Genomic DNA, 22,773 nt, shown 5'->3' with positions numbered 1-22,773 from the left:
AAGACCAGAGGGAACAGGAAATCCCACCATAGTATCTTTTACAGTTTCTGACAAACCCTTCCGAAAGAGGGCTGCCAAGGCACCATCATTCCAGGTAGTAAGGACCGCCCACTTTCGGAATTTTTGACAGTACAACTCTGTCGAATCCCGACCCTGGCTTAATGCCAACAGGGTCTTTTCAGCCTGATCAATAGCATTAGGTTCATCATACAACAACCCCAAGGCTTGAAAAAATGCATTCACATTATTCAGAATAGGATCATCAGGTTTCAAAGAAAACGCCCAATCCTGGTGATCACTGCGCAGCAAAGAGATGACAATTTTAACCTGCTGCGCAGAGTTCCCCGACGAGTTAGGCTTCAAGGCAAAAAATAATTTACAATTATTCTTGAAATTCAAGAATTTAGACCGATCCCCAAAAAACACATCAGGAGTGGGAATCATTGGTTCAGCCGCATGTGAATGAGCAAGATAGGTGGAAATTCCCCGCACTTCAGCAGCCCACTGCTCCACATGATCAGACAATTGCTTCATCTCCATTGAGAGAAAAATTCCCCCTATGGCCTCAGAGATATAGAGAAAAAAATATGCACACAAAAAAAAAAATTCTGAAACTTTTTTTTTTTTTTTTTTTACAATTCTCTCCTGCTATTGAGTACCCTAGGATCTGCGGTATGGCTGGTGATTCTGTTATGATGAGTCACCGAAGGAGGAAAAAACAAAATACCAGCTAAGTCCAGATAAACCAGAGAGGTTGGCAGCTATCGGATTGCAGACCCCTGGACCTATCCACAACAACTAGTAGTAGCTGTGGGGGGTTCCTACGGTGCCCTAGACCCCTCGATCACAGCCGGAGAACTAGATGGCCTAAAGACAGAAAGGGGAAAAACTAAACTGCCCCAGAGCAGACCCCAAAGCAATAGGCAGCCCCCAACATATAATGACGGTGAAGCAAGATGAAAACACTAACACAGATAGAAAGATAGGTTGAGCAAATGATGAGGCCCAAGCTAACTACATAGGACAGGATAGGAAAGCTGCTGTCTGCCATCCGCAAAAACCCTATCAAAATGAGCCAACCGACTGATAGGAAAAACAGGCCCTGAAGTCGCTAGGCTTCAAAAGACTATATCAGCACTCAGGTATATTCTGAAGACAGCGCAAAAGATCAACAGATCAGAGACAAAAATGGAATTCAGCTCACCCCCGGCCGGGGATGGCAGAACTCCCAAAAAACAAGGCAAAACAAAAACAAAACTGAGGAGTACAAAGCAGAGCAGAAAAACTTAGCTTTGAGAAGCAGGAATCAGACTGGTCTCCAAGAATCCAGCAGGAAAATCACCAGCCAGGAAGAAGGGCGTCGGCAGCCTTATATCCAGTCCTCAATTCCAGCCACCCAGTCATCATCATAGCTGCCCAGGTGTTTGATAATCAGCCTCACTACCTTCCTTCACCAGAGGAGGGAGTTCATCAGACCTCAATGGTGAAGGGAAAAATGAACTCACAACAGTAGGTCCTCCATTTTGTCTGGTAATGTTTGTTGGTTTGCAACAGACTTAACCCAGGACATGCGATATCGGCAGTCACACTGCCTCTTGGGATTTGTGCCCGTGCTTCTAGCACCAATTGTATGGATTCATACATACTCAGCTGCAGTTGAGGTAGGCAGAGGAAGCGGTGTTGCTAAATGTGCAGGCAAGTTTATTTAAACTTCATAAACCGCTCAGGATAGCAAAACAAAAGAACAGCCTTTTCTAGCACAAAGTGAAACATAAAATAACAAGTCCATACAATACAGCGGGTCCCTTCGCTCAGGATAGTGTCTGGTTCTTTAACAGAGACCAACATACAGGAGACCAACACATCTCCACCTCCAGACACTGAATGAGGCAAATGGCCTCCATTTTATCAGCCAAACCACGCCCTTGGGGTGGGGATATGTGAGCCGCCATTCCCACCCATCTCTTATGACCGCTCATAAAACCTGGCCCTGGAGTGGCCCAAACAATCCTCTCAGCACTATAAGTGCTGGAGCATACCTCCGAGTTCACATCACCGCAGCTAGTGGCCGTGAAGACTCATATCTCACCTGAATGACTTGTCCGACAGCCATCTTACTGTGTATATATATATATATATATATATATATATGAATGTATGTATGTGTGTATCACCAACCAATCATGAAGCATCTTTCATTTCACCAGAGCTGTTCAAAAGAATCTCAGCTGTGATTGGTTGCTATGATCAATAGTTTTCCTTGCAACCAATCACTAAACATCTCTCATTTCACCGGAGCTGGTTAAAAGTAGCTGAGCTGTGATTGGTTGCTATGAGCAAGTTTTCCCACTTGACAACACCTCAGCAGACACTGACATGGTGGGAGAAATCTAGCATCCCCAGGAGCACAAGCTCCCAGCCATTGTCTGTCCCCGGAAAGGAGCACAGAGCACATGACAGAAATGAATCCCCCTCCCCATGGATCAATGGTATGGAAGGCAGGGCAAATCCATCCAGTGCTTTGGTTCTGACCCCATGCCTCTCTTAAAGGGATCCTCGGTATGGAAGTCAGGGCAATTGCCTTCAAATGCTCTGGTACTGACCCCAGGCTCTCTTAAAGGGATCTCCTGTACGGAAGTTAGGGCAAATCCCTCAGCACTGATTCTGACCCCAGGGTTCTATTAAAGGTATGAAAGTCAGGGCAAATCCATCCAGTGCCCTGGTTCTGATCCCAGGCTTTCTTAAAGGGATCCCCGGTATGGAAGTTAGGGCAAATCCACTCAGCGCTCTGGTTCTGACCCAAGGCCCCTCTTAAAGGGATCCCCGGTATGGAAGTGAGGGCAAATCCAATCTGCACTTTGGTACTGACCCCAGTCCTCTCTTAAAGGGATCCCTGGTATGGAAGTCAGGGCAATTGCCTTCAAATGCTCTGGTACTGACCCCAGGCTCTCTTAAAGGGATCTCCTGTACAGAAGTTAGGGCAAATCCCTCAGTGCTCTGATTCTGACCCCAGGGTTCTATTAAAGGGATCATTGGTATGCAAGTCAGGGCAAATCCACTCTGTGCTTTGGTACTGACCCCAGGCCTCTCTTAAAAGGATCTATGGTATGGAAGTTAGGACCGTTCCACTTAGTGCTCTGGTTCTGACCCCAGGCTGACGGGATGATGTGAGATATTAGGGGTAGTAGTCGGGTGGCTCTGGCTGATGGGATGATGTGGGATATTATAGTGGATGTGGCTATGCGGAGTGAGCGGGGCTATACACTCAGCTTTATGTATATAGATAGATAGAGAGATAGAGAGATAGATATAATCATTATAATTTGTTATAACTAACCATAGTTAGTTACTATGCCCGGACAGCGCAGGGCTCTTCAGCTAGTCCACTATTTAATCGTCTTATTCTGTCTGTCTGTAACGGAAATCCCGCGGCGCTGATGGTCGCGCCCGGCCGGCCGCGACCAATCAGCGCATTCGAACGACGCACGCCTCCGTCGGGTTATCTGCGACACGGAGAGAGATTCTAGACTACCTGTTGCGTTAGAATCGGGCCACCATCTAGTATATATATTATTATTATCATTTATTATTATTATTATTATACTGCTCAAAAAAATAAAGGGAACACAAACAGCCAGTTGCAAAAGGAATAGTGTTCCCTTTATTTTTTTGAGCAGTATAATAATATATATATGTGTGTAAGTATGTTGATTAACCTACAGCAGGTCAAGACAAGACAAGTTTCATCATCCTCGACATACTCAACTATTAAAGGACTTCTACGGAATCTAAGATCAATATACTGATTAGACATATGAACCCTAATGATACACGCAGTACTTGATTTTCTGTTTGAAATTAAATTGGTTATAGAGTGCAACTTTACCAGTAGAACCTTAGTAGTTCATTTCCCCATTTTCCTAGCAATTCCCAGTTCTTCCCTTCCTAATCCTCTTCTCCTTCCTTACCCCACCTTCTTCCCTCTCTTCTATTAGTATTAATTATATTGTTTTGTATTCTATTATAAAAACTTCAATAAAAATTCCGTTGAAAATAAAATCATTAAAAAAACCAGGATGAATATATACAGTATTAGTTGGAATTTAAAGCATATCCCATAAACAACATTTTTCACCTATCCACAGGATTGGTTATACAGTGGGGAAATTAAGTATCAGATATACTGCCAATTTTAGCTGTTTTCCCACGAACAAAGAATGAAGAGGTCTTTAATTCTTATCGTAGGTACACTTCAACTGTGAGAGACAGAATCTTGAAAAAATCCAGAAAATCACATTGCATGATTTTTACAATATTAATTTGCATTTTATTCAATGAAAGTATTTGATACAAGATACAATAGAAAAACAGAACTTAATATTTGATATATACACCTTTGTTTGCATTTACTGAGGTCAGACATTTCCTGTAGCTTTTGACCAAGTTTGCACACAAAGCAGCAGGGATTTTGGTCCACTCCTCCATACAGATATTCTCCAGATATTTCAAGTTTGGGGGCTGTTGCTTAGCAACATTGGGTTTCAGATACCTTCAAAGATTTTCTTTTGGGTTCAAGTCTGGAGACTGGCTAGTCCACTCCCATACCTTGAAATGCTTCTTATGTAACCACTCCTTTGTTGCCCTGGCTGAGTATTTCAGGTCATTGTCATGCTGGAAGACCCAGACATGACCCATCTTCAATTCTCTTACTGAGGGAAGGAAGTTGTTGGCAAAAACCTCATTCATCCTCTCATCAATACAGTGCAGTCTTCCTGTTCATTTTGCAGAAAAGCACCCTCAAAGTATGAGGTTTCCTCCACCATGTTTTATGGTTGGGATGGTGTTCTTGGGGCTGTGCTCATCCTTCTTATTCCTTCAAACATGGAGAGTGGAGTTGATACCATAAAGTTCTATTTTGGTTTCATCTGACCATACGACCTTCTCCCATGCCTCCTCTGGATAATCCAGATCTTCATTGGCGAACTTCAAACGGGCCTGGACATATGATGGCGTGAGCAGGGGGACCTTGTGTGAACTGCAGAATTTTAATCCTTGATGGCGTAGTGTGTTACAAGCAGAGTGCTTGTTCTTGACACTGAGAATGAATGCGGACGCATTGCTGATAGGATTCAATGCGTCCTTGGTATAAATGTTTTAAAAAAAACCTACATATGATAAAATACGATTAAAAATGTACTTTTTTCAAATGAATAAATGTGTAAATGTTATTACTATCTACTGTATTTAAGTACCTTTTTTCGCTCTATTATTTTAGCCTGAGTACAATAATATAGAAAATCTCAACAGTAGTCATTGGTTGACAATAAAGTGATTGTCATTTTAAAACTTTGTTTTACTGGAATTGAACAAGTCTGTAATTGCTGAATAGAGATCCTTAAAAATGTTAGACATTAATAATATATTTAACATGAGTGCTGCTGACATACAACTAGTACAAAGTGACATGTCCTTGGCACATGAATTATACGCTACAATCAATCAGTGCACACATCATATACTTAGTAGTATGTTGCCAGGAAAACAGAAAATTTTGTTTAATAAGACGAGCGAGATGCTGTGAATTCATAATGCAGATATTCCACTGATAAAGCCTAGAAACACAATTACAGCAATGAGTCACTTAGTTGTTCACAGTTCCTGCTCCTTAGAGAGGACATTTCACTAAATTTTTCATATTAAACTACACACACTGCATAATAATAAACATACTACCAAGGCCCATTTTCCTTATACAAGGAATGGGCGACACTCCACGTGGTAGATAAAGATACTAATCCTGTAGTAAATATACTGCATAAAGGCCCCTTTACATTTAGCGATGCATCAGCGATCCCGACCACGATGCGACCCGGTCAGGATCGCTGGTGCATCGCTAAATGGTCGCTAGTGAGTTGCCAATCAGGCAGATCTCACAGTGATGTAGCGACGCAGCAGCGGTCGTTACTTACCTTTCAGACGCGGCGATCCTGACGTCCTCCGGCCCGCGTCCACACGTCGCTCATCGGCGCCAGCAGGAAGCGCCCGACGAGAAATGGAACTGCACGATCTCGCGCGATTGGCGACAGACAGCGGGGGAGCCAGTCGGAGGTAAGTATCACACATAGCAATATCGCTAGCAATATCGCTGCTGCGTCACAAAATCGGTGATGCTTCAGTGATATTGCTAGCAATATCGCTATGTGTAAAACCCCCTTAATGATCAAGCAGTGTTTATAAATTGCAAGATAATTAAATTAAAAACACCTCATTTCAACAAATGTTAAAATTCACACAGATATCAAAAATAAAGTTAAAAAGGTGCCTCCAACCACAGAAAACATACAAAAAGGAGGTCAGTTAGCAGTGTACATCAATACACAGGCAAATATATATACACTAGAGGTGTGCCCGATGCGATAAGTGTATGTGTGGGGTGTGTGTGTGTGTGTGTGTGTGTGAGTACGTCTGTGTGTGTGAGTACATGTGTGTGTGTACGTACATGTGTGTGTGTGTGCGTGTGTGCGTGTGTCCCGCAGCTGCCTTCCCACCCACCTCCGTGCAGTCACAGCCGGTAGGAAAGAGGGTGGTTTGCGGCCTGTGCTGGAGATGTGAGTATGTGTGTGTGTGTACAGTATGTGAGTACGTGTGTGTGTGTATGTGAGTACGTGTGTATGCATGTGAGTATGTGTGTGTATGCATGTGAGTACGTGTGTGTGAATATGTATGTGTGTGTATGTGAGTACGTGTGTGTGTGTGTATGTGAGTACGTGTGTGTGTACGTGTGTGTGCATGTGAGTACGTGTGTGTATGTGAGTACGTGTGTTATGAATGGGTCACCGAGGAGGAAAAACCTAAATATGCTCAGCCCAGAAAAATCAGAGAGGTTGGTAACTATGCAGATTGCAGATCCCTGATCCTACCACACAACTAGCAGCAGCCGTGAGCGTGCCTACGATGAACCTAGATGCCTCGTCACGGCCGGAGGACTAAATACGCCTAAAGCAAGAAAAGGGAAAACTAACTGCCCCAGAGCAGACCCCAAAGGAATAGACAGCCCACACACATGTATTGATGGTGAAACAAGATGAAAACACAAACACAGGTAGGAAAATAGGCTGAGCAAACGATGAGGCCCAAACTAACTAGAAAGGAGAGGAAAGGAAAGACACTGTCTGCAATCTGCCCAAAACCCTATAAAATAATGTCCAACACTTCTGATAACAAAATTAACCCTGAAGTCACTAGACTTCTCCCACTATATCAGCACTCTGAAATATTCTGAGACAGAGCAAAAAGAAGCCAATCTAATAAGGGACAAAAAGCAAATTGGAAAATACAGATAAATAAGAGTGGAAATTCAGCACAGCCCAAGCCAGGGCTGGCTGACCACACAAAAACTGAATAGAACAACAAAATCAAGTGTGAACATTAGCAGAGAAACTTAGCTTGAGCTGACTGGAACAGAGCTGAGAACCAAGACCTGACAAGCAGAAGGAATCACCAGCACCAGAGTAGGGTGTCGGCTGTCTTAAATCCAATCTGAGATTCCTGAGGTCCAATCATCATCCTCATTATCAGGTGGCAGATCTCTACTGATTAAATCAGCCTCACTACCTCCTGTTACCACCAGAGGGAGCCTGACTGGTAGACCAGAAAATGAACTCACAACAGTACCCCCCCTTGAGGAGGGGTCACCGAACCCTCATTCACGCCACCAGGCCGATCAGGATGGGCCCGGTGAAAAGCACGAACCAATCTATTGGCATGAATATCAGAGGCAGACACCCAAGAATTATCCTCCTGGCCATAACCCTTCCATTTGACCAAATACTGGAGTCTCCGTCTAACCAAACAAGAATCCAATATTTTCTCTACCTCATATTCCACATTGCCTTCAACCAACACAGGGTCAGGAGGTGCTGCCATAGGAACCACTGGCTCAACAAACCTCTTCAACAGAGATTTGTGAAATACGTTATGGATCTTGAACGTAACTGGAAGAGCCAATCGAAAAGAAACAGGATTAAGAATTTCCAAAATCTTATAAGGTCCAATAAATCTTGGCTTAAATTTTAGAGATGCAACCTTCATAGGAATATTCTTAGACAACAACCAAACCATATCACCCACTTTAACCTGGGGACCAATGGTCCTATGCTGGTTGGAAAATCGCTGGGCCTTTTCCTGAGAGAGTGACAACTTATCCACCTCTTGGTCCCATATCTGCTGCATTCTCTCAACCACAGTGTCCACACCTCGGCAGGACGAAGATTCCACTTGCCCTGAAGAGAATCGAGGATGAAACCCAAAATTACAGAAAAAGGTGACATCAAAGTGGCAGAACTAGCTCTATTGTTCAGCGCGAATTCGGCCAAGGGCAAAAATGAGACCCAATCATCCTGATCAGCAGATATAAAACATCTTAAATAAGACTCCAAGGTCTGGTTTGTCCTCTCAATCTGTCCATTGGTCAGGGGATGAAACGTGGAGGAGAAGGATAACTGAATTCCCAGACTGAAACAAAAGACTTTCCAGAATCTGGAAACAAGCTGAACTCCTCTGTCGGACACAATGTTCTCAGGAATCCCATGTAACCGAACCACCTGTTGTAAAAACAAGGGCACCAACTCAGCGGAAGATGGCAACTTTGGGAGTGGTACAAGATGGACCATCTTCGAAAATCTATCACAAATCACCCAGATAACAGTCATTCTCTGAGAGACAGGAAGATCAGAAATAAAATCCATTGAGATATGTGTCCATGGCCTCTTGGGCACCGGCAGGGACATCAGCAACCCACTATAACGAGAACAGGATTTAGACCGAGAACAAGTCCCACAGGACTGTACAAAATTCCTGACATCACGAGATAAGGCAGGCCACCAAAAGGACCAACTCACCAAATCTCTGGTACCAAAAATACCTGGATGACCAGCCAATGCGGAGCAATGAATTTCAGACATCACTCTCTTTCTCCACTGGTCAGGAACATACAATTTTCCCATAGGGCAACGCTCAGGTTTATCCTCCTGAATTCCTCCAGGGCGCATCTCAAATCGGGTGAAATGGCAGAAAGAACTACCCCTTCACCTAGGAAGGTAGTAGGCTCGGTCACATTAAGAGAATCGGCAAAGAAACTCCTAGAAAGGGCATCTGCCTTAACATTTTTAGTGCCCGGAAGAAAAGAGACCACAAAATTAAAAGGCGTGAAAAACAAGGCCCATCTAGCCTGTCTAGGATTCAAGCGTTTGGCCAACTCCAGATAAATCAAATTCTTGTTATCGGTGAGGACCACAACTTGATGTCTAGCTCCCTCCAACCAATGTCTCCACTCCTCAAATGAACACTTCATGGCCAACAATTCCCGATTCCCCACGTCATAGTTACGTTCAGATGGGGAGAACTTACGAGAAAAGAAGGCACAGGGATTCATCTTAGAAGTCTCAGGGTCTTTTTGGGACAAAACAGCTCCTGCACCAATCTCAGAAGCATCTACCTCCACCTGAAATGGAAGAGAGACATCAGGTTGCCGTAAAACCGGAGCTGAAGTAAATCTCCGCTTAAGCTCCTGAAATGCTGAGACAGCCTCAGGAGACCAAATCAGCACATCAGCGCCCTTCTTGGTCAGATCAGTCAGTGATTTGACAATACCAGAAAAATTACCTATAAATTTACGATAGAAAATAGCAAAACCCAAAAACTTCTGGAGGGCCTTCAAAGAAGTAGGCTTAACCCAATCATAAATGGCCTGTACCTTGGCCGGGTCCATTTCTATAGTTGATGGAGACAAGATAAATCCCAAAAATGAAATCCTCTGTACACCAAAGAGGCATTTTGATCCCTTAACAAACAGGGAATTCTCCCTCAAAATCCGAAACACAGTCCGGACGTGTTCCACATGAGAATCCCAATCACTAGAAAAGATCAAAATATCATCCAGATAGATGATCAAAAACTTATCCACAAAGTCACGGAAAATATCATTCATAAAGGACTGGAAGACAGAAGGGGCATTAGTGAGCCCAAAAGGCATCACCAGGTACTCAAAATGTCCCTCCGGAGTATTAAACGCCGTCTTCCATTCATCCCCGTGCTTGATGCGAATAAGATTATACCCCCCCTGAGGTCAAGCTTAGTAAACCAGCAGGCACTCTTAACTCTGGAGAATAAATCAGACATCAGAGGTAACGGGTACTGATATTTAACCGTCATCTTGTTAAGGGAACGATAATCAATACAGGGTCTTAATGTACCATCTTTCTTGGCCACAAAAAAAAACAACACCTAAAGGTGATGAGGATGGTCTAATATGACCCTTCTCCAACAACTCCTTAATATAGGATCGCATAGCATCATGTTCGGGTACTGATAAGTTGAAAAGCCTACCCTTGGGAAATTTACACCTAGGCATCAACTCAATTGCACAGTCATAACTCCTATGAGGAGGCAAAGATGCAGACTTACTCTCACTAAATACATCAGAAAAATAGGCCAGATAATCTGGAATATCATGAGACTGAGGAGAGGTGGAGAAAACAGGAGCGTCCCTAAGAACACACTGACAACCCCAACTCACCACAGACCCAGATTTCCAATCCAAAACTGTATTATGTGTTTGCAACCAGGGAAAACCCAGAACAATAGTATCATGTAGAGTTGAGCGAAACGGGTCGAAAAAATTCAAAAGTCGCCGACTTTTGGCAAAGTCGGGTTTCATGAAACGAAACCCGACCCTAGGATGAGGTCGGCCACGAGGTCGGCGACTTACGCGCCAAAGTCGCGTTTCAAAAGTTTGTTTTGCGCTCTTTTTCAGCCAATCAGGATCCACGGACACTGTGGGCAACGTGATGACATAGGCACGGGTCACCACCATCTTTCAGAAGGGCATGCAAGTGATTGGCTTGCTTTGGTGGGCGTCACAGGGGGTATAAAAGGGCGTGCACGCCGACCGCCATCTTACTTCTGCCGATCTTAGTATAGGGAGAGGTTGCTGCTGATTCTGTAGGGAGAGCGTTAGGCAGGGAAGAAGACAAAAAAACTGCTTCTGCTGCTAGCGATTTGGCCTGCACAACACACAAGTCACTGTGTGTGCAGTGCAAGGGGAGGCTATATTGTGGTGTATCAGTGGTGTTGGTTGTTGGGCTGCCTTTTAAGGCTTCCTGACACGCTGGCATTGCTGTTTACCCACTGCTCCGCAAACTGCTTTTTTAAAAGCAATCCAATCTCCCTTATCCTCTCGTCACTTTGGTCACAGGCAGCTGTGCCATCGAGCGTGTCACATAGCGCTCAGATATCAGTGGGCCGCACACAATCCACAAGTGTCCACTGTCCACAAGTGTACGCAGAGATTCAAAATCTCCATTATCCTCTCGTCACTTTGGTCACAGGCAGCTGTGCCATCGAGCGTGTCACATAGCGCTCAGATATCAGTGGGCCGCACACAATCCACAAGTGTCCACTGTCCACAAGTGTACGCAGAGATTCAAAATCTCCATTATCCTCTCGTCACTTTGGTCACAGGCAGCTGTGCCATCGAGCGTGTCACATAGCGCTCAGATATCAGTGGGCCGCACACAATCCACAAGTGTCCACTGTCCACAAGTGTACGAAGAGATTCAAAATCTCCATTATCCTCTCGTCACTTTGGTCACAGGCAGCTGTGCCATCGAGCATGTCACATAGCGCTCAGATATCAGTGGGCCGCACACAATCCACAAGTGTCCACTGTCCACAAGTGTACGCAGAGATTCAAAATCTCCATTATCCTCTCGTCACTTTGGTCACAGGCAGCTGTGCCATCGAGCGTGTCACATAGCGCTCAGATATCAGTGGGCCGCACACAATCCACAAGTGTCCACTGTCCACAAGTGTACGCAGAGATTCAAAATCTCCATTATCCTCTCGTCACTTTGGTCACAGGCAGCTGTGCCATCGAGCGTGTCACATAGCGCTCAGATATCAGTGGGCCGCACACAATCCACAAGTGTCCACTGTCCACAAGTGTACGCAGAGATTCAAAATCTCCATTATCCTCTCGTCACTTTGGTCACAGGCAGCTGTGCCATCGAGCGTGTCACATAGCGCTCAGATATCAGTGGGCCGCACACAATCCACAAGTGTCCAGTGTCCACAAGTGTACGCAGAGATTCAAAATCTCCATTATCCTCTCGTCACTTTGGTCACAGGCAGCTGTGCCATCGAGCGTGTCACATAGCGCTCAGATATCAGTGGGCCGCACACAATCCACAAGTGTCCAGTGTCCAAAAGTGTACGCAGAGATTCAAAATCTCCATTATCCTCTCGTCACTTTGGTCACAGGCAGCTGTGCCATCGAGCGTGTCACATAGCGCTCAGATATCAGTGGGCCGCACACAATCCACAAGTGTCCACTGTCCACAAGTGTACGCAGAGATTCAAAATCTCCATTATCCTCTCGTCACTTTGGTCACAGGCAGCTGTGCCATCGAGCGTGTCACATAGCGCTCAGATATCAGTGGGCCGCACACAATCCACAAGTGTCCACTGTCCAAAAGTGTACGCAGAGATTCAAAATCTCCATTATCCTCTCGTCACTTTGGTCACAGGCAGCTGTGCCATCGAGCGTGTCACATAGCGCTCAGATATCAGTGGGCCGCACACAATCCACAAGTGTCCACTGTCCACAAGTGTACGCAGAGATTCAAAATCTCCATTATCCTCTCGTCACTTTGGTCACAGGCAGCTGTGCCATCGAGCGTGTCACATAGCGCTCAGATATCAGTGGGCCGCACACAATCCACAAGTGTCCACTGTCCAAAAGTGTACGCAGAGATTCAAAATCTCCATTATCCTCTCATCACTTTGGTCACAGGCAGCTGTGCCATCGAGTGTGTCACATAGCGCTCAGATATCAGTGGGCCGCACACAATCCACAAGTATCCACTGTCCAAAAGTGTACGCAGAGATTCAAAATCTCCATTATCCTCTCGTCACTTTGGTCACAGGCAGCTGTGCCATCGAGCGTGTCACATAGCGCTCAGATATCAGTGGGCCACACACAATCCACAAGTGTCCACTGTCCAAAAGTGTACGCAGAGATTCAAAATCTCCATTATCCTCTCGTCACTTTGGTCACAGGCAGCTGTGCCATCGAGCGTGTCACATAGCGCTCAGATATCAGTGGGCCGCACACAATCCACAAGTGTCCACTGTCCAAAAGTGTACGCAGAGATTCAAAATCTCCAGTATCCTCTCGTCACTTTGGTCACAGGCAGCTGTGCCATCGAGCGTGTCACATAGCGCTCAGATATCAGTGGGCCGCACACAATCCACAAGTGACCACTGTCCACAAGTGTACGCAGAGATTCAAAATCTCCATTATCCTCTCGTGACTTTGGTCACAGGCAGCTGTGCCATCGAGCGTGTCACATAGCGCTCAGATATCAGTGGGCCGCACACAATCCACAAGTGTCCACTGTCCACAAGTGTACGCAGAGATTCAAAATCTCCATTATCCTCTCGTCACTTTGGTCACAGGCAGCTGTGCCATCGAGCGTGTCACATAGCGCTCAGATATCAGTGGGCCGCACACAATCCACAAGTGTCCACTGTCCAAAAGTGTACGTAGAGATTCAAAATCTCCATTATCCTCTCGTCACTTTGGTCACAGGCAGCTGTGCCATCGAGCGTGTCACATAGCGCTCAGATATCAGTGGGCCGCACACAATCCACAAGTGTCCACTGTCCACAAGTGTACGCTGAGATTCAAAATCTCCATTATCCTCTCGTCACTTTGGTCACAGGCAGCTGTGCCATCGAGCGTGTCACATAGCGCTCAGATATCAGTGGGCCGCAGACAATCCACAAGTGTCCACTGCCCACAAGTGTACGCAGAGATTCAAAATCTCCATTATCCTCTCGTCACTTTGGTCACAGGCAGCTGTGCCATCGAGCGTGTCACATAGCGCTCAGATATCAGTGGGCCGCACACAATCCACAAGTGTCCACTGTCCACAAGTGTACGCAGAGATTCAAAATCTCCATTATCCTCTTGTCACTTTGGTCACAGGCAGCTGTGCCATCGAGCGTGTCACATAGCGCTCAGATATCAGTGGGCCACACACAATCCACAAGTGTCCACTGTCCAAAAGTGTACGCAGAGATTCAAAATCTCCATTATCCTCTCGTCACTTTGGTCACAGGCAGCTGTGCCATCGAGCGTGTCACATAGCGCTCAGATATCAGTGGGCCGCACACAATCCACAAGTGTCCAGTGTCCAAAAGTGTACGCAGAGATTCAAAATCTCCATTATCCTCTCGTCACTTTGGTCACAGGCAGCTATGCCATCGAGCGTGTCACATAGCGCTCAGATATCAGTGGGCCTCACACAATCCACAAGTGTCCAGTGTCCAAAAGTGTGCGCAGAGATTCAAAATCTCCATTATCCTCTCGTCACTTTGGTCACAGGCAGCTGTGCCATCGAGCGTGTCACATAGCGCTCAGATATCAGTGGGCCTCACACAATCCACAAGTGTCCAGTGTCCAAAAGTGTGCGCAGAGATTCAAAATCTCCATTATCCTCTCGTCACTTTGGTCACAGGCAGCTGTGCCATCGAGCGTGTCACATAGCGCTCAGATATCAGTGGGCCTCACACAATCCACAAGTGTCCAGTGTCCAAAAGTGTGCGCAGAGATTCAAAATCTCCATTATCCTTTCGTCACTTTGGTCACAGGCAGCTGTGCCATCGAGCCTGTCACATAGCGCTCAGATATCAGTGGGCCTCACACAATCCAAAAGTGTCCACTGTCCACAAGTGTGTGCAGAAATTCTAAATCTCCCCTGTCCTATAGACACCTTGTACCTTGTTTTACATTACTATATAGTTTGTTGGATTTTGTCTACATTTCTACCAAAAATGAGGAAGGCTGGTGGAAGAGGCCGTGGAATTGGGCGGGGGTTGGCAGCTGGTAATGATGGTGTTGGTGGTGGATCTGATGGTAGTGGCAAGAGCAAAATAGGACCGAATGCAGGAGGTGCTGACCCTGCGTCATCGTCTGGCTACATAAGGCCTCGAACGCTTAGTTTTCTAGGAGTTGGCAAACCGCTTTTAAAGGCAGAGCATCAGGAAAAAGTTTTGTCTTACATTGCTGACTCAGCCTCCAGCTCTATCGCCTCCTCTTCTTCAGTTGTAAAAAGTAAAAGCACTGAGTCGTCATTGGAGGCTCATGTTCATGAACCACACCTTTCCTTGTGTCCTTCACCCCAACCAAGATTGAAGGATGACGCAGGCCATACTACTGATTACTCCATGGAGCTGTTTTCACATACCATGCCTGGATTATCAAGTGAAATGGTGAATTACCCAGGCCAAGATGAATCTGACATGGAGTGCACTGATGCACAGCCGCTGATGGATGATTCTGCTGGTACATTCACTCAGAGCACTACATTGTCCTCGCAGTGTACAGAGCCAGATTTTGACCCTGATGAGACTCAGGTGCCCCTTCCCGCACACTATACCACCATACACGGTGACACAGAGAAAGGTGCACATGACATAGAAGAGGAGGTGATGGATGACCCAGTTGTTGACCCAGATTGGCATCCATTGGGGGAAGAGGGTGCTGCTTCCAATAGCTCAGATGAGGAGCATCCACAGCAGACATCGACATCGCAACAGCTGTTATCTGGCAGGCCCGGAGCACTCCAAAGACAGGTTCCAAACATCAAAAGAGTTGCTGGACAGCTTGTCCAGAGGGTCAAAAGATCACAGCGTGCTAGGCCGCAAAATGTCTGCCAAAGTAGGAAGAGTGCAGTGTGGCACTTTTTTGAACAAAATCCTCATGATCAGGCCAAGGTTATCTGTAAGAAGTGCGCAAAGACCTTTAGCCGAGGGAAAAATCTGAAAAATTTGAATACCAGTTGCATGCTTAGACATTTAACCAGCATGCACTTGCAAGCGTGGACACAACACCAAACCTCAAGTGCCACATGTGCAACTGATCACAACGAAGGTAGTCAGCAACGCTACATTGTTTCCCCCACTGTAAGCCCACCGGTTAGCACAGCAGCAAATGTTGAGGTGTCGTTGCAAGACCACAGCAGTCAGGGAATCCCACTGTTATATCAACGAAAGACTGATTCTAGGCCATCAGAAAGAACACCAACTCCATCACCATCATCAACCCTTTCTCAGTCCGCCCTGTCCACCGCTACTTCCACCATATGCAGCTCTCAAGTCCAGCTCACCCTCCCAGACACTATGAGTAGGTCAAGAAAGTACTCAGTCTCTCATCCGCGTACACTGGGTTTGAACGCCCACATTGCCAAACTAATCTCGTTTGAGATGATGCCCTTTCGGTTGGTGGAAAGCACAGCTTTCCGCGAACTCATGGCCTATGCAGTACCACGCTATGACCTACCCAGTCGCCACTTCTTCTCTCGCAAAGCCATCCCAGCCCTCCACCATCATGTGAAAGACCGCATTGTCCGTGCACTCAAGCAGTCAGTGAGCGGAAAGGTGCACCTCACAACTGATGCATGGTCCAGTCAGCATGGCCAGGGCCGTTACGTGTCCATCACTGCGCACTGGGTTAATGTGGTGGATGCAGGGTCCACAGGGGACAGCGGTGGTGGGACAGTGCTGCCTAGCCCACGGTATAGGAAACAGTTGGCTGTAGGCGTTCGACCCTCCTCCTCCTCCTCCTCCTCCAGAAGCGACAGCTCGTCCACAGAGCGCAGTCGTACGAGCACTCCATCTGCAGCTGCCACTGTTGCACACGATGTGTCCCCCTATCGAGCAGCTAGTGGAAAGCGTCAGCAGGCTGTGTTGCAGATGATGTGTTTGGGCGACAGACACACCGCCGAGGTGCTGGCCGAGTACTTGAAGCGACAAACTGAGTCATGGCTGGGCAGTGTACATCTTGAGGCAGGCAAGGTAGTTAGTGATAACGGCCGTAATTTTGTGGCAGCCATAGCCCTTTCAAAACTCAGCCACATTCCTTGCTTGGCTCACACCTTGAACCTGGTGGTGCAGTGCTTCCTCAAAAATTATCCGGAGTTAACAGCCCTGCTCCAGAAGGTGCGAAGACTGTGCGCGCACATCCGCCGGTCGCCTGTACACTCCGTTCGTATGCAGAAGCTGCAGCGATTGCTCCACCTTCCCAACCACCGCCTCATTATCGACATTGCAACAAGGTGGAACTCCACCCTGCACATGGTGGAGCGGCTGTGCGAGCAGAGGCAGGCCATAATGCATTTGTGGGAGGATACACGGCCAGGCACTTTGAGAGCAGACATGGAGTTGACAGGCGTGCAGTGGTCGAAGCTGAAAGACCTTTGTAAAGTCCTTCAGTGTTTTGAGGAATGCACACGGCTGGTAAGCGCAGACGACGCCATCCTAAGCATGAGCATCCCACTTATGCGTCTGCTCATGCAAACTTTGACGCACCTTAAGGAGCAGGCGTCTGCAGCCAATGTTGATGAGGAGGAAGAGGAGGAGGGAATCCTTGATGACATTCAGCCATTGTCTGCTCAGGGACCTCTCCTGGACGAGGTGGAGGAAGAAGAGGAGGAGGAGGAGGAGGATGATGGGGATGATTACTTAGGGGAGGAGGATGCATCTCGTGGGGCAAGTGAAAATGTTGGCGTGGCAAGGTCTGGTACAGGGTTTGTGCGTGACTGGAGGGATGTGGATTTGCCAGAAAGTGCTCCTCCACCCAGCACTCGCAGTGCATCATTGACACCGGGAACATTGGCCCACATGTCAGATTATGCCTTGCGGATCCTAAAAAGGGACCCCCGCATTGCCAAAATGATGAACGATGACGACTACTGGTTGGCCAGCATCCTGGATCCACGCTATAAAGGCAAATTACAAAACATCATGCCACAGGAGAACCTTGACCTAATATTGGCTAATAAATAAGCAACTCTGGTAAATCGGTTGCTTGAGGCATTCCCAGCACACAGCAGCGGTGATGGTTCTCACACGAGCCGTACGGGCCGGGGGCAGCTTGGCAGAGGTGTTCGTGGTGCACACAGCAGAAGTGGCGTTGGAGACAGGGGTTTCATGACAATGTTGTGGACTGATTTTTCAAATACCGCTCACACAACTGGTAATACTGCATCGATGGAAAGTGACAGGAGACAGCAGTTGTCAACTATGGTTACAAACTACTTTTCCTCCCATATCGATGTTCTCCCACACAGGTCATTCCCCTTTGACTATTGGGCCGCTAAACTGGACACCTGGCCTGAATTGGCCCAATATGCCTTACAGGAGCTCGCTTGCCCAGCTGCAAGTGTGCTATCGGAAAGAGTCTTCAGTGCAGCTGGATCAATCCTGACAGAAAAAAGGACCCGTCTGTCAACCCAAAATGTGGATGATCTAACCTTCATTAAAATGAACCACGCATGGGTTTCCAAGGATTTTGTCCCACCTTCCTCTGATGACACATAGGGTGATAGAAAAATGGCTTGCTTTGGTCCACCTCTTCCTGGTACTTCACCTATTTCGCCTTTTGCATCAGTTGAATGTCCAACATCAACATATGCCACTTTCTAAAACTCCCTAACTGTGCTGCCTCCCCCCCCATGGCCGGGGTCACCACCTAGCGCATGACACCGTGCGAGTGCCGTTGCCCTGGACAGGTGGGTAGGCCGACTCTTGGGCGCGGGCACTGGCACAGGGTCCCTCATAGTGCAATCAAGTGTCTCTGACGGTGGTGGTGCACACCCGCCGTCAGACACACCGCTGTACTATGAGGGGCCCAGTGCCAGTACCGATGCCCACGATTGTGCCCCCCTTGCTTGGCCAGGGCCCCAGCATTTGCAATCTTTACCTCTCCCTGCTCCTCCGCTGTGTAATCTGGGCCGTCAAATCCATACTGTGCCTGACACCGTCTGAGCCTGCCTCCTGAGACATATATTTTGAATGTGTACGCTATCCATACATGTTATCCGGGGATACGGTACCCCTTCTAACCTTTGTGCAATGACGTGCAATCCACACTGGGCCTAACACCGTCTGAGCCTGCCTCATGCTGTATAGACATATATTTTGAATGTGTACGCTATCCATACATGTTATCCGGGGATACGGTACCCCTTCTAACCTTTGTGCAATGACGTGCAATCCATACTGGGCCTAACACCGTCTGAGCCTGCCTCATGCTGTATAGACATATATTTTGAATGTGTACGCTATCCATACATGTTATCCGGGGATACGGTACCCCTTCTAACCTTTGTGCAATGACGTGCAATCCATACTGGGCCTAACACCGTCTGAGCCTGCCTCATGCTGTATAGACATATATTTTGAATGTGTACGCTATCCATACATGTTATCCGGGGATACGGTACCCCTTCTAACCTTTGTGCAATGACGTGCAATCCATACTGGGCCTAACACCGTCTGAGCCTGCCTCATGCTGTATAGACATATATTTTGAATGTGTACGCTATCCATACATGTTATCCGGGGATACGGTACCCCTTCTAACCTTTGTGCAATGACGTGCAATCCATACTGGGCCTAACACCGTCTGAGCCTGCCTCATGCTGTATAGACATATATTTTGAATGTGTACGCTATCCATACATGTTATCCGGGGATACGGTACCCCTTCTAACCTTTGTGCAATGACGTGCAATCCATACTGGGCCTAACACCGTCTGAGCCTGCCTCATGCTGTATAGACATATATTTTGAATGTGTACGCTATCCATACATGTTATCCGGGGATACGGTACCCCTTCTAACCTTTGTGCAATGACGTGCAATCCATACTGGGCCTAACACCGTCTGAGCCTGCCTCATGCTGTATAGACATATATTTTGAATGTGTACGCTATCCATACATGTTATCCGGGGATACAGTACCCCTTCTAACCTTTGTGCAATGACGTGCAATCCATACTGGGCCTAACACCGTCTGAGCCTGCCTTATGCTGTATAGACATATATTTTGAATGTGTACGCTATCCATACATGTTATCCGGGGATACGGTACCCCTTCTAACCTTTGTGCAATGACGTGCAATCCATACTGGGCCTAACACCGTCTGAGCCTGCCTCATGCTGTATAGACATATATTTTGAATGTGTACGCTATCCATACATGTTATCCGGGGATACGGTACCCCTTCTAACCTTTGTGCAATGACGTGCAATCCATACTGGGCCTAACACCGTCTGAGCCTGCCTCATGCTGTATAGACATCTATTTTGAATGTGTACGCTATCCATACATGTTATCCGGGGATACGGTACCCCTTCTAACCTTTGTGCAATGACGTGCAATCCATACTGGGCCTAACACCATCTGAGCCTGCCTCATGCTGTATAGACATATATTTTGAATGTGTACGCTATCCATACATGTTATCCGGGGATACGGTACCCCTTCTAACCTTTGTGCAATGACGTGCAATCCATACTGGGCCTAACACCGTCTGAGCCTGCCTCATGCTGTATAGACATATATTTTGAATGTGTACGCTATCCATACATGTTATCCGGGGATACGGTACCCCTTCTAACCTTTGTGCAATGATGTGCAATTCATACTGGGCCTAACACCGTCTGAGCCTGCCTCATGCTGTATAGACATATATTTTGAATGTGTACGCTATCCATACATGTTATCCGGGGATACGGTACCCCTTCTAACCTTTGTGCAATGACGTGCAATCCATACTGGGCCTAACACCGTCTGAGCCTGCCTCATGCTGTATAGACATATATTTTGAATGTGTACGCTATCCATACATGTTATCCGGGGATACGGTACCCCTTCTAACCTTTGTGCAATGACGTGCAATCCACACTGGGCCTAACACCGTCTGAGCCTGCCTCATGCTGTATAGACATATATTTTGAATGTGTACGCTATCCATACATGTTATCCGGGGATACGGTACCCCTTCTAACCTTTGTGCAATGACGTGCAATCCATACTGGGCCTAACACCGTCTGAGCCTGCCTCATGCTGTATAGACATATATTTTGAATGTGTATGCTATCCATACATGTTATCCGGGGATACGGTACCCCTTCTAACCTTTGTGCAATGACGTGCAATCCATACTGGGCCTAACACCGTCTGAGCCTGCCTCATGCTGTATAGACATATATTTTGAATGTGTACGCTATCCATACATGTTATCCGGGGATACGGTACCCCTTCTAACCTTTGTGCAATGACGTGCAATCCATACTGGGCCTAACACCGTCTGAGCCTGCCTCATGCTGTATAGACATATATTTTGAATGTGTACGCTATCCATACATGTTATCCGGGGATACGATACCCCTTCTAACCTTTGTGCAATGATGTGCAATCCATACTGGGCCTAACACCGTCTGAGCCTGCCTCATGCTGTATAGACATATATTTTGAATGTGTACGCTATCCATACATGTTATCCGGGGATACGGTACCCCTTCTAACCTTTGTGCAATGACGTGCAATCCATACTGGGCCTAACACCGTCTGAGCCTGCCTCATGCTGTATAGACATATATTTTGTATGTGTACGCTATCCATACATGTTATCCGGGGATACGGTACCCCTTCTAACCTTTGTGCAATGACGTGCAATCCATACTGGGCCTAACACCGTCTGAGCCTGCCTCATGCTGTATAGACATATATTTTGAATGTGTACGCTATCCATACATGTTATCCGGGGATACGGTACCCCTTCTAACCTTTGTGCAATGACGTGCAATCCATACTGGGCCTAACACCATCTGAGCCTGCCTCATGCTGTATAGACATATATTTTGAATGTGTACGCTATCCATACATGTTATCCGGGGATACGGTACCCCTTCTAACCTTTGTGCAATGACGTGCAATCCATACTGGGCCTAACACCGTCTGAGCCTGCCTCATGCTGTATAGACATATATTTTGAATGTGTACGCTATCCATACATGTTATCCGGGGATACGGTTCCCCTTCTAACCTTTGTGCAATGACGTGCAATCCATACTGGGCCTAACACCGTCTGAGCCTGCCTCATGCTGTATAGACATATATTTTGAATGTGTACGCTATCCATACATGTTATCCGGGGATACGGTACCCCTTCTAACCTTTGTGCAATGACGTGCAATCCATACTGGGCCTAACACCGTCTGAGCCTGCCTCATGCTGTATAGACATATATTTTGAATGTGTACGCTATCCATACATGTTATCCGGGGATACGGTACCCCTTCTAACCTTTGTGCAATGACGTGCAATCCATACTGGGCCTAACACCGTCTGAGCCTGCCTCATGCTGTATAGACATATATTTTGAATGTGTACGCTATCCATACATGTTATCCGGGGATACGGTACCCCTTCTAACCTTTGTGCAATGACGTGCAATCCATACTGGGCCTAACACCGTCTGAGCCTGCCTTATGCTGTATAGACATATATTTTGAATGTGTACGCTATCCATACATGTTATCCGGGGATACGGTACCCCTTCTAACCTTTGTGCAATGATGTGCAATCCATACTGGGCCTAACACCGTCTGAGCCTGCCTCATGCTGTATAGACATATATTTTGAATGTGTACGCTATCCATACATGTTATCCGGGGATACGGTACCCCTTCTAACCTTTGTGCAATGACGTGCAATCCATACTGGGCCTAACACCGTCTGAGCCTGCCTCATGCTGTATAGACATATATTTTGAATGTGTACGCTATCCATACATGTTATCCGGGGATACGGTACCCCTTCTAACCTTTGTGCAATGACGTGCAATCCATACTGGGCCTAAC

Source organism: Dendrobates tinctorius, unplaced genomic scaffold (assembly GCF_039654945.1).
Source record: "Dendrobates tinctorius isolate UK_male_01 unplaced genomic scaffold, ASM3965494v1 ptg000011l, whole genome shotgun sequence".
NCBI lineage: Eukaryota > Metazoa > Chordata > Amphibia > Anura > Dendrobatidae > Dendrobates > Dendrobates tinctorius.
Note: the sequence above shows the minus strand (reverse complement) of the source record.